Source organism: Silene latifolia, chromosome Y, assembly GCF_048544455.1.
Source record: "Silene latifolia isolate original U9 population chromosome Y, ASM4854445v1, whole genome shotgun sequence".
Taxonomy (NCBI): Eukaryota; Viridiplantae; Streptophyta; class Magnoliopsida; order Caryophyllales; family Caryophyllaceae; genus Silene; species Silene latifolia.
Genome location: NC_133538.1, coordinates 3,362,810 through 3,376,540, shown reverse-complemented (window position 1 = coordinate 3,376,540; position 13,731 = coordinate 3,362,810). Strand labels below are relative to the sequence as shown.

Genomic DNA, 13,731 nt, shown 5'->3' with positions numbered 1-13,731 from the left:
GTAGTAGTATAGGATTTATTTTGATTAAGGCAAACGACTGAAAATAACCTTATCAAATTTGGCGCCGTTGCCGGGGAGGCAAAATTTTTCTGTTTGTTTTTGTTTAGTTTGTCTTTTGTCTCAGGTAACATCAGTTCCTTGAGACCGTTCTAATGTTTTCCATCGAGTTTCTACAGGGTGAAAATGAAAACTTCCATGATTACATGCATAGATGGAATTATTGGATTCATTCTCATAATTATGAGGACAAAATTCCACGGCTTACTATGTGCCTTACCATCATAAAAGGTATGAATAGACAAACCCAAGCCTACATTGACTCCATAGGTATGGGAGATTTTGGTGGTAAGAATATTGAAGATGTCCTTTCTTTATTTAAATGGCTTGCTATTGAATGCATTAAGCCCACTTTTTCATTTCAGTCATACATGGATGAGGGTGTGGGTGAGACCATAAAAACCGTTTTAAAGAATGAAAAAGATATTGAGGGAAACATAGAGGATGAGACCATATGCTCAGTTGATAACTCCTTCTTTGACGACAATCTAGAACCCCTCTATGACGATTTTACAGACAGTGAGTCACATGAGGAAGACTTGACAGACTCCTTAGATTACCCCTTTTGTGATGAGTCTTGGGATCAGGAGAGTGAGGATGTGCGATTCGAAGATCTTGAAGTTAAATGGGACTCATGTGACGATATGTTGACTCTTTCTTTGGATACTTCCCCTTCAGTTGTTGAATTTGATTCTAATTTTGAGTCTAGTGAGGTTCATTTTATTACACCTGTGCAGAATGCATATTTTGATGTTTCTGATGTTGAAGATGATATTGATGAATACTCTGCACAAGGGCCCCCTACTAAGGACCCTTTAGATGCTTTGATATGTTTTGAGACATGTGCAGGTGAATCTCCCATTTGGAAAGCTGAGCTGGATGCTTTAGAGGCTGAAATATATGGGATAGAGCCTATCAACAAAGGGAACGCGAAGGTATACGAGTCAGTGAATACTCCTAACACGGTAGAGGTAATATATTCTTTTGCCACCAATTCCGATATTAAGAGTGGTAGACCTCCTGACCAAGAGGTAATTGTTGACGATAATTTCGAGGATTACCTTGGTGTAGTGAGTGATAAATTACCTCGTATGACTTCTACTTTGTGCTTTGATACTCCATACTCTTTTGGTTGGACGAACAATTTGATGCGGTTTTGCTATAATTATCATCAAAAATTTGATATGCTGAGACGGTCTTTAACATTGATTTTATATGCTTCTGTTATATCTTGGTGCTACTTATGCTTTTGTGTAGCACATGCGCAGATTTATGATCGACTATTAAGAGCTTTGAGCTGTTTTGATTGTGCCCAATTGCGGGTAATCGATATATAAAGAAAGGAAGAGGACGACAACAGGTGCCTCGATCGAGGGCAAGAAGGTTCGATCGAGGAACGTGCATGCTCGATCGAGTGGCATGGGGTTCGATCGAGTCACAATGGTTTTGGGTTTATTTCGTAGCTGACTTGATGTGGAATTGCGTGGTTGATTATTTTCCCCTATTTTTGCAGCTGGTTTGGGGGAATTTCTTTGCTCTTACCCGGTATTCTCTTCCCTTGTACCTTCTTTGATTGTATTATATATTTCTTTTCCATTCCTTTTGTTAGTTGTGTCCTTTAGGTTCTTTGGATTTTTGTGTGATTGCTATCTTTGTAGGCGTCACAATGAGGGCACCTTTGTGACATTTAGGTTTGGGGAGGAGTCTTTATTTATGTTGTGTGCTTTACTTATTGTTGTGTGCATTTATATAAAAAATCCATAAAAATTAAAAATTTTATAAAACACGAAAACATGTTTTTCCTTTGTTTTAGGCCGAGTCTTGGTGAATTTTAATAACTATGATGTTAAATTGCATTGTTTTTGCATTTGAATCCTATATAATTGTCCATGTACATTGTTTTGACTCATTAGCCATGAAAACAAAGCTCATAATTCAAGTCTTAGCCGTATTTGACATGCCTTATATTGATTAGATTTGACAAAATTATGTTGGTAAACTACTTAAAATTCTGAGGTCTATGGAGCTTCCTAGGCCAGGAACATCAATAAACTGGTCTCATTGTCAATTAGGCTTGAGTGTGGTTTCTCCTTGTGGAATGTGTAATATCAAATTGCATAAGTGTGACATTGATTTCTTGATACTTTTATTGCTTTCATTTGACTAAGTACATGTGGAAATGCGGTTCTTACCGTTCAAATAAGCCTTACATTACCTTTTGTTAGCCCATTTGAACCCTTGTAGCCAATCTTAAAGTACATCCTATGAGCTACAATCCAAGAATTTGCCTACCTTTTCGGGATAATCGCAGTTGCTTGTTTATCACGTTTATTTTGCTATTATGGTTGGGTTGGGACTTATTGTTGTCATGTGGGTATAGCAAAATACTTTTAGCGATTGTGTTGTATCCTTGTGTTGGAAAAAGAAAAATATGAAGCGAAAGAAAAAGAAAAAAAAAAGAAAAATAAAAGAAAAAAAAGAAAGGAAAAATCGAAAAATATTGAAAAAGGGAAAAGAAAAAGAAAAGAGATTGCTTCATTTGGTTTTGTCAAGGATCAAAAGGATGGTTGTTAGAGTCTAATACATATTTGGAGAATACATCATTCACTCTCGTGTGTTGTAAAGTTGAGATTATTTCTCTAAGTTGGGTGTATTTATTAACAAAGATTTGGTTTTTGTTTTGGTTACTGTTGCGACTACCGTCTTAGCTCCACTTATCCATAATGTGCTTTGGCACAAACCATTTCTATCCCTTTAACCCATTTGCCACCCTTATTGTCCTTGATACATGTACTTTTGTCTACATATGATGATTGCATATTAGTTGGGGAAATCCCTATCACATTAGATTGCATGCATGTTTTATAAGTCGAGTGAGTGTTTCTACTTCTTTCTATCTTCACACATAACTCACCCTTACATACTTATGAGTGCATGAGTGAATCCGCGAGAATCCGACTAATTTGTCTTGCAAGATCGAAAGGTATTTGGCATTTGTCTATAGTATGGTGACTTGAAACTTGAGCTACGTTTTCTATTTCCCGTACCTTTGAATTTGTTTTATTGGTACACTTTGATCATTACTTTGTTACAGATAAGGGTAGCTTGGGATTTGTATGTGCATTAAACATTAGCTCTGAGTTGTTTATTCGTCATTTGTATGATTGCCTTTTGTATTGTGTGTTGCTTTGCTTGAGGACAAGCAAAAAGATGGGTTGGGGGAGTTTGATGAGTCATAATTATATACATATTTATTCCTCCCCTTAATTACTTTTGATACGGTTTTCGTGCTAGTTTATATCATTTATATGCCTTTTATGTTAGAATGTTGATACTTCCGCCTTTTGATGTTTAATGCAGGAATGATGCATTTGAGGAGCAAAGGAATGAAATGGGCATCGCGAAGTGAGCATGAAGGGATACACGAAGCGTGGCACGAGAATCCATAAGAATGAAGGAAGAGAAGTTAAGAAGAAAACACGAAGAAAACAGCTTCTTATTACAAGTGCCTACTTTGAAGAGTCATATCTCGAGTTCTACAACAGATTTTCAAGTTATTCCAATTGGAGGTGAAAGCTTATCTTCTTAGCTTTCCAACGCCGCAAAAATCGCTTGTTTCTGACAAGTAACGAAGAAATAGCGGCCGTTTGAAGTTCAGTGCGTGAAGCAGGAAATTGGTGCCTCGATCGAGTCAACCTTGGCTCGATCGAGGAACTTCATGCTCGATCGAGTCACGCTCGACTCGATCGAGAAACCAACCTAATCACTAAAATTTGCAATGTCTAGAGTTGGGGTATCTGGGAATTGGTGCCTCGATCGAGTCAACCTTGGCTTGATCGAGGAACCACTAGTTTCCGCAATATTCCGCAAATTTCTTTAAGTCGGTTATGACTACTATAAATACCTAAACTCGTACTCTAGGTTATATTATGCTTTATTTTACATAGGTTTAATATAGATACCTTAGAAAACTCTCTCAAATACTTAGTTTAGTTTATTTATTGTTCTTACTTCCGGATCTAGCTATTTACGGTATTGTTCTTAATCTTTCCTTTATTATTAATCATTTATTTCATTGTTCATCTTTTATGCTTACAATCATGTTTCTTATTATTGTTATTGTTGTTTTTATTTCTATTATGCGTAGCTAAATCTCTTATCTAGGGTGAAAGGGGATCTAGGTTGTTAGAAAAGGGGTTACTTATGAATTGATTGTTAAATTGCTTTCTATTGTTGTTCAATTATCGTATTACTTCTAATTAGTTGATTCTCGATCGAATTGATTAATTAGTCTTGCATAAACTAGGATTATCACCGACCGGGTTAAGACTAGTATAGGCAACGATAATTGAATTAGACCAACTTAATGATAGCGATCGCATGTTAAGTTAGATCTAAAAAGACATATTAGAATCGACCGATCATATGACTTTCGACAATATAAATTGCTCAATCAATAAATTAAATCCTACCCTTTGATGACTACCTAGTGAACCCAATTCCCTAGACTCTTTAATATTATTGTTTATCATCTTTATTTAAATTGCTATTAGTTGTTTAGAAATCAAACTCAATCAAACCCCATAAAATTGTTACCTTTAAGACAGATTTAAATATCAACAAACTAGATAATCACCGCCTCCCTGTGGATTCGACCCTAACTTACCACTAACTATTTTGTTAGTAGCAGTATAGGATTTATTTTGATTAAGGCAAACGACTGAAAATAACCTTATCAGGAGCATCCTCTTTCTTTGAAACGACATCACTCTCCCTAGCATTAGGAGAGATTTCTTCAACAACCACCTCATCACTTTCTTTTGGCATAGGAGACCCAACATCTTTGGCATCAAGCTTGCTCTTCCTCTTTAGCATCAACAATCGATGTGGAAATGGCACACGATATTTAACAATAAGCTCTTCACTAGCCTTCTTTTTGTCATTTCCCCCAAGCTTAGCCCTTTTAACAACCACCTCATCATCCAAAGTCATGGATGGCCCATCATAGCTTGAACCACTTCTCAAGGTAATAGAATTAACAGTTTCATATGGTTGCTCACCTTGGGGAGGTAGTTGACCATTCTTCCTTTGAGAGCTAGAAGCGGCTAGTTGAGCCACTTGTTGTTCCAACATCTTGACCGCGGCACTATGAGCTTGATCATTCTTTTGGAGTTGAGCCAATAGTTCCCTTTGCATTTGGATTATCATGCCCTCAAGATTACCACTTCCTTGATTGTTTTGTTGGCCATTTTGTGGTGGATTTTGTTGGTAATTGTTTTGTGGGGGCCTTTGTTGATTTTGATAACCCGGTGGAGGGATATACTTTTGTTGTTGAGGAACATAGGAATTTTGTTGTGGTGGGGGTTGAGGGTTAAGCACATTGTTGCTTGTGTAAGACAAGTTCGGATGGAATTTTGAATTCGGGTTATAAGTGTTGGAAAATGTACCCGGTGGATATGAACTTTGTCTAAAAGCTTGAAAAGCATTTACCTCTTCGATAGGGGCTCGGCAATGAGTGGCATAATGACCCGCACCTCCGCAACCATCACAAACAATGATTTGGCTTGTTGAAGACACGGCATTGAGTTGTTGAATGGAATCTTTAGCATCTCTCTCCGCCAATTGTTGTTGGAGCAAAGCAATTTGAGCTAGCAAAACAGAGTTGTTTGAGGATTATTCTTTACCTTTAGATGGCACAACTCGGGAATTGACATATTGGGCATCATGAATCGCCATAGATTCGATCGTGGAATGAGCAAGATCGGTGTCAATTTGATCAAACCGCCCATTATTGGCGGAATCAAGAATCCTTCGGGACTCGGCACAACATCCATTGTAGAATGTTATTGCTAGAAACCAATCATCTAGCCCATGATGTGGGCATTGCCTTTGAAGCTCTTTGTACCTCTCCCAAGCCCCATATAAGCTCTCAAGAGCTTGTTGACGGAATCCGGTGATTTGGCTCTTCAAAGTTTGAGTTTTCTCCGGTGGAAAAAACTTTTGATAAAAAGCAAGAGCCAATGTCTCCTAATTGGTGATTCCCAAGGTGGTGCGGTCAAGGTTATTGATCCAAAGCTTGGCCTTGTCCTTCAAAGAGAAAGGGAAAAGTATTTCCCTTATTTGGGCTTGAGTGACGCCCGTTTGACGGATCATGGAGCAATAGTCACAAAAGTTTTGCACATGCAAATTGGGATCCTCCAAAGGACTTCCCCCAAATTTCTTCCTCTCCACAAGGCTAATGAAAGCCGGTTTGATCTCGAATTCCTGCGCGGTGATTTGAGTGGTTGTGATTCCGGCCGGAAGCATGGCCGCGGTGGGCTTTGAGTGATCGGAAAATCTCACCATCTTGTTGGTAGTAGATGGTGACGGTGGTGGAGTTGATGAACAAGAAACCTCCTCCTCTTCAAGAACCTCTAGATCGTCTAAGTAAGACTTTATAGCACTTTCAACTTGTATGGGAGAAGTGGCTTCTTTCACTTCCTTCCAAAAACGTCGTCTTCTCCTAAAGGTTTTCTCGGGCTCGGAATCCGGTGAAAGCAATTTCTCCACTTCGAGAGGACCTGGGCATAAGACAACAATTTCTAGAGAAGTGATAAGTAACGGTCTCAAGGAACAAGTGTTCCCCAAGACAAAGAAAAACAAGATAAAAATCGACAATTCAAAAAGCAAGAAAACCGTTTCCCCGGCAACGGCGCCAAAATTTGATAGGTTTTATCGCGTACCTATGCAAAGATAATTATCCTAAACAACAAGTTAATGTAGCAATAGGGGTCGAACACAAGGAAACGGGAATTACGTTGTGAATTGCTATGGGTAGATTTTTATCTAGGTCGATTACGATTTGATTTGGTTTGGTTGTTTGATGATTAATAACAATAATGATGTAAATTATATATTAAAAGAGAGTCTAAGGGGTTCAGGTCACACATGCAAAGGTAAACATATGATTATGATAAATTCGGTACTAATAACATTGTCAATTGCTTAGGTTTAAAGATACCCACCTTGCGGCATTAGCATCAACCATAGACCGGGTCCTAGAGAAACTCTCGTCCATGACTAGGTCGTCCTACTATACATGCTTAGTCTAATTCAATTTCGTGCCTCTCGACTTATAGAATGAATGAACAAACTTAATCATTCGAATAAGGCCTTAAACAACGATTAAACGTGACGATGCAAACATGTGATAGAAGCAATATGAACAATATTATTATTAACTTATTTTATCATGTTTATATATTAAATTTATGCATGGCTCCCCTAACCCTTAGACTAAGAGATTTAGCTACTCATGTTAAAATGTGAATTGCAAACTATATTGTAAGAAGTATTAAACATGGTTATAAGATTTATATTAATTAGATGATATAACATGAGAAAAGAACAATGCTAATGTAAAATGGAATACTTGATTATGAACTATGTGGTAACTAGAATAGAAATGTAAAATTGCAAACTAGAAATAGAAATACCTTAATAATAGAGAACTTGTATGGAAGAACAAATAAAAACCAAATGCTTGAAATATCTTAGAACCAAATGTTTGAAGAACTACAAGCTTAACTAAATTGTAAACTAAAATGAGAAAACTATATGAGAGAAATATAATGCTTAAGACTATGAAGAACTAAAATGAGACGTAAAAATTGGATGCTAAGACCTCGGAACACCTCTCCTATTTATAGGAGAGGAAGAAGAAACGTAAGCAATCAAGATGACTGCGGCCCCGATCGGGGTCGTGGTTATCCGGGCATTTTCTCTTAATTCCTCACTTAATTGCGTGAGGAATCCAATGTTTGCGATAAATGATCCTTAATGCACCCGGTTAATGCTTCATAAATCCTCCTATGAGCATCCAAATGAGCATCCTAAGCTTGTTGGAATCTTATGATTTCCACATTGACTTGGACTTGAACATTGGGCTTTGACTTTGATTTGTTGTCATCATTTGCATTATACATATTAATCCATCAATTTCTCCATGCAAAACCCAATCCAATGCTCCATGCTTAGTCCAACACTTGATCTTGTTTAGCTTAATGAACTTAGTGTATAAAATGATAGGAAAAAGCCTCTAAATGCTTAGATTCCTACAAAAAACATGTTAAGACAAGCAAATACACTAGAACAACAAATATTAGCTTATGACACTATGATAAGTGCTAATTAACAAATAAAATGAAGCTAATATAGGGGATGAAAGTATATAAATATGCACTTATCAGCTATGGATTGGAATTTGTTCACATGAGGTATTCTAAAGATAACAAAACTAAGCTACTATAAAAGAGGCTTTTGTTGGGGATAAAATATCACCTTTTATTATCGTTGACGTGGCAAGCATTCATTGTAAGAAACAAAGTGGGATGGATCAATGACATGGCATTATGAGAACCATGGGATTGGAGATAAGAACAAACATAAAGTGTATTTGTTTTCTTACGTCAAAAGCCTTTGACTGATTCAACAACTCCCTCCTATTTTCGGGGTAACAGAAGCAAGATCTCAGGAGCAGAAGTAGGGGACGTTACAAAGTCCAAACCCTAGCAAGGCAAAGGCTATAAATAGTCAGACGAAGGCAAATTGAGGGACATCTCATTCTCCTCCAACACATCGACTACAAGACTCTTCTCCATCGATAAATAATATACTAGCTAAATCACCATTGTATTTCCTTACTTTCGTATTTCCATCTCGATTATAGTGCCAAATTGGTGGGATTCCGACTCCCCCCCGCGGTTGTTCCCACATCGGATTTTCCGCGTCACCAAAACTTTGCGTGTCAATGTTTTAATTCGCCGTTCTTTCGTTCGTTATACTCGTTGCATTAATCCCGTCTTAGGCCATAGATCGATCATTATCACCCACTAATTATATTAACAACTCGGTAAATTATTACCAAAACAGCTTTCAAAGATTTAGAGATTAATCGGCTAACTAATCCTTTTCCTCTTCCTATATATATACGATATACTTTTGACACTAAAAGTACGTTCCATATCATATGAAGGATAATGTAAATCAAAATTTTAGTTAATTAGGAAACATATACTTGTTTTGTTTTAGATAATTATTATGAGGAAAATGATTCTATAATATTATCTTGTTATCTCCATAACTGAAAAAAAAAAATTCCAATAAAATAAGTATATATATAAGTACAAAAAACTCTCCTAAGCTAAAACAAACTCTATCTTTATGAAAAGATGACTATTTATTTCGTTGTATATAGGTACAACTTCTCCCATACATACAAACGATTTTTTTTCATGTGTATTATGTACTTCGTATTATTTATGCTATTGTCATTATTTATTCATCTCATTAATAAAATTAGCTCCAAACTTGAATCAAGTAAAGGGTCAATATTTACATTACTTTTTTCATATCTTGGAATCGAGAGCACAATTTTTATAGTTCGATGGTAGCTTATCATATCTAATACGTATCTGAATCGAATAGGGAGTACAATAATGGTAGGAATATTATTTGCATCATTATCATTATATGAGTAGTTATAGACTTCTTGCTAAAAACTACACAATAAAACTATAATCGGCTTGTTGTTACGTAAATAATACAGCCTGATTAATGCATGCACACTTGTTCTTGGATCCATCACAACACAAAATCCACTATGGTAACATATATAGTGTGAAAGAGTCCTAGCTATTTTAGGTTGCTAAATAACTTCGTAAATTACAAAGTGGTGAATTGAAACTAATAAATAGTTTCGTAAATTACAATGTCATCTAGAATATAGAAAACTACTCCCTCTGTCCCAGTTAATAGTTTACATTTGACTTATTTCCCCTCACAAAGTCAAGCAAATGTAAACTATTCATTGAAACAGAGGGAGTACATCTTTAAAATGCCAAGAATTGAATGAAAAATAAGAAACAGACAAAAGGGTTTGTGTAACACCCCAATTATTCAGGAGATTGGGGTGTTACAGTTTGACTCAAACCATTGATGAATAATGCTATGATGAATACAATTTTAGTCCTTAAAAAAAGTTTGATATTCCTCCTGTGAAACCACTGTTGTTCGAAACAAACCAATGATTAGCTAAGTTTGACTTTCCTCCTGAACAACATTACTATTTTCCAATTTTTTGATAGTTTACTTCCTGTAAAATCGAAAGTTAAACATAATCAGCAATTAAAACCAACGTGAAGAGTTTAGGATTCTAAGTACCCAAGAGGGGGAGGGGGTGAATTAGTGCCTATTTTAAAATTTTAACTTAATCTTTATTGAATTAAAGCAAGTTGATTGATGATATGAAAAACAAGTGGATACATCAAATAAATTGATTCATTAAGAGTGTATCACGTTGTTAAGAATGATTATTGTAAGGCAACGGTTGATCTGACTATTACTTGTTTGTCTTAACATATGAGATAAGGCTACTGACCAAAAGTAACAGTATCAGGAACAGTTGTTAAATAAAAACGTGAGTGAAAAACAAGTAAGAAAAATGCAGCGAAAATAAAAGTAACGAGAGATCAACAGATGTTTTTGAATTGGTTCGGCCAACACTCTAAGGGCCTACGTCCAATCTTCTTTTATTAATAAGTTAAGTGATCTACTCCGACTACTTAAGCACTTACAATAAAAGGACCAACAACCTACTCCGGTTGCGACATGAGTTCTAAGACTACTCTATCTAGAAACTCAAGACTCTAACTAGAATGTTTACAAGATCAAGTTTCCTCAAACTAATTCTATGAAAGAATTGATAAGGACAACTTATTGATCAAACGGTTCTAGGTAAGAGAATACAATACTTAAGGCAATGGTAGTGAAGACTGTTGTCACTGGAAGACTTAGAAATATTTTGCAAAGGAAGTAAAAAGCTTTGAAATCTTAAGAAATTTTTTGCAAAACACTTTGAAATTCTCAGGAAAGTCTTGAGAAATGAAGGAGAAGAGTGCTCCTTTTATAGGGAAGCAAACTAGGGTTTAGAGGTCAAGACATATGATAGAAAACAAATATTTTTTACTTAGCCAAGTTTACATAAAATGGGGCATTCTTCCTAAGGTTGAAGAAGAAAAGAAGCTTTGTTATTATCTTTAAAAGGCCTTTGAATATCAGTCAAGGCAAGGTTGACAACCAAGTGAAGACATTTTCAGAGAAACAATTTTGGAAAGAAACAAGTTCTTCTTTCCAAAAGCCATGATAAAATGTATTGCCATTTTGAGATAAAACTTTTTGAAAGATGCCAGTGGAATATTTTTTTCTTAAAAACAAACTTTCATAAAATTCAAATATCAGAAATGAGTATTTCAAAAATAGAAGTTTGTATTTGGAAATATGAATATTTTTGAAATTGAAGACTTCCTTCAAGTGACACGAGCTAAAGCAACAGTCTTGCTGACTGTTGCCTTAGTAAGCAGACCGTTGTTGAACAACAGTCTTGCTTACTGTTGCCTTAGTACTATACTCGTTTACCCTTACATAAGTGACTCTTATTACAACACAATTCTTGGGTAGCTTCATCAACACGTTTCGACCATAAGTATTTGATAATCTCTTGATTAGGAGGCTGGACTTACCTGAAATGGAACATCTTAAAGCATGGTTAAAATAGGCATGTCATCATCAACAAAAGTGTTCTAACACAACGTCTATATTAAGCACATAGTGAGCAAAAGATCATAAAATAGAATAAAAACTAAATAAATATCTATGCATGTATTATGTATATGAGAGATTAAAAGGCCAATAGAAAATGAAGGGAAGGTTAATGCATGTCAATTGGGTTTTAGTTTATCAAACGTGTATGAATTGTGAGTATTTATAGCAAAATTAATGGTAGAATTCTATCTCTAAATGTAGATATATATTTTGTATTTGGTAGTTATGAAAAGATGGATTTTATGGATTTTAATAATTAAAATAATAATGGTGTTTTAAAAAACTTGGAGTCTTTAGAGTGCAAAAGAGCCTCTTATATATATATATACTAGATTTAATGTCTGTGCGATGCATGAGCCTATTTGTAATGTTCTATTGTATATGCTGTAGTAACTGAAAATGTTTGTATGATCTAAATATGTTCTACTTCGTTCGTGTGGTGTTCTGCTGTAACTCTCTAAGCCGTAGAGAGCTAGAGATTGAACATTGAGACGTTAAAGAACATGAAGATACAGACCTATAGTTCTAAATTTTAAGTAGAAAAATCCACCATATTCATTGAAGAATTGAAGAAAGTGTTGTTAAAATGTCCACCCGAAAACAAAGAAAGAACACAAATTCTCATTAAAGATAGGCAGCATATCCGCCATAAGCTGAATACGGATCAAGTAATACCCAAGTGGATAGATAAAACAAAAAGCATTAATCTAACTTTTTTTGGACTTCTCACTTCTTGACATCATCGTATGACCCTCTTCTTGAAAGTTCAATTTATAACATGTATAATCCTTTTTAAGTAGCTTACCCTTCTAATACGTCATCAATAGTCATATTTTAAGTAGTTTATCCTTCCAATACGTCATTAATAGTCATATTTTCGTTACAACTTGTGTAGTTTAGCATAGAATGTTGTCCTTAACACTGTATTTACCACGTATAATTGATACTTTATCTTACGTGTATAATCCATATCTCAAATATTTCTCGAGATCATGACTAATCCCATATTTTAACATAAAACTATTTGGTTATTATTGTGCATATCAGCTTCAGTTCGGTTTTTAGTTTTTAGCTACATTTTCCGATTTATTGTCAATAGTTTGACAAAATACTTACTCTAATTTTAACTATTTTTAATTACATATGTTGATTATCATACGTATAATAATACGGATAAGTCGAAACTCTAAAATGATCTTTTCGCTAAGAAAAAAAATCTAAAAAGATAGAATACACCAATAATATACTACGTCTTAAACTCTTAATCATTGTTTGATGATGGAATATGGACTCTCATGTAGAGTTATCCTCGTATTTAATTATTACATTAGGGTGCCCTCAAAAAAAAAATTATTACATTAGGGTATCATGATTATTCATGAGCAAGTGATTCTTATTTCGTAATTCCTCATATCGCAACATATATACCGTCTCAAGCATAATTTCATCCTTGTCATATTGCAGTAAATTTGGAACTTCGCTTCAATTATCCATGCTGCGCTACTTTTCCATTAAGGTGTTAACTGTTAAGTCATGAACTTGTATTTAGATTATGAAATTACTCATTCGCCCGTGTTAAAATTTTCCACCCCCTAACGGAAAATTGTGGCTCCGTCACTGATCAAAATCTATTGATTTACTTACTTTTACCAACATTCTATACGTAAAAGAAATAATATAGTACCCTATTGAGGCTCAGAAGGGAATTAACATGCCATTGAGTAGCCTGTTAAATGTTATCTTCCCAAATTAAAACTATATCTCGTACTCCCTCGTGGTATTAATGTTGTCAATATTAATATTGATGAAATAACTAATAATAAACATGTTGAAACAATAAAAATAACGCATAAACAAATTAGGGCAGAAATTAAGAAATAGAGAACAAAGGAATTAAAGTAAATAAAAGCAAGATTAAGATTAGAAAAAGAGAAGGATTACAATCACGAGAATTCCGTCGTAAAGAACAACGAGATCCGAGCAAAATAGTCCCAAAAGCAAAGTTTACAGTGAAGAGTTTAAGGGAAAGATTAA

The 13,731-nt window shown here is 35.1% G+C and overlaps 1 non-coding gene across 1 annotated transcript; it reads left to right on the top strand.

Annotated features, from left to right (window-relative positions):
- Window positions 1-5,923: 5,923 nt before the first annotated feature.
- LOC141635418 (small nucleolar RNA R71) lies at window positions 5,924-6,030 on the top strand. The gene has a single exon (XR_012540110.1). It is a non-coding gene; the product is annotated as a small nucleolar RNA R71 (small nucleolar RNA).
- Window positions 6,031-13,731: the final 7,701 nt, after the last annotated feature.